We start from the raw sequence: 331 nt of genomic DNA, 5'->3' as shown, positions 1-331 counted from the left end.
CAAAGTTTACGGGCAAGATCTGGAAGGCTCAACTTCCAAGTAGCTTAACTGCGTGACAGAACAAAGCTCAGGAATATTTATAGAAATATAAAAACATACAAGCAGCCAATAAGGTAAAATTGGTGAGCTCTGTCATCTAATCAAAAATCATCAGGGATGTGAAGAGGCAAAAAATATGACACATAATGAGGATAAAAATCAATGATAGATAGGATAATAAAATTAGCAGACAAGTACACTTGAAGCATTAATGTTACTGTATTTCATATGTTCTATAAGCTAGAGTAAAGACTGGGCCTTTAAACTATGGAAGATACAGGGAAAAACCCAA

This window comes from Mandrillus leucophaeus, unplaced genomic scaffold (genome assembly GCF_000951045.1).
Source record: "Mandrillus leucophaeus isolate KB7577 unplaced genomic scaffold, Mleu.le_1.0 Scaffold93, whole genome shotgun sequence".
NCBI classification, from domain to species: domain Eukaryota; kingdom Metazoa; phylum Chordata; class Mammalia; order Primates; family Cercopithecidae; genus Mandrillus; species Mandrillus leucophaeus.
Note: the sequence above shows the minus strand (reverse complement) of the source record.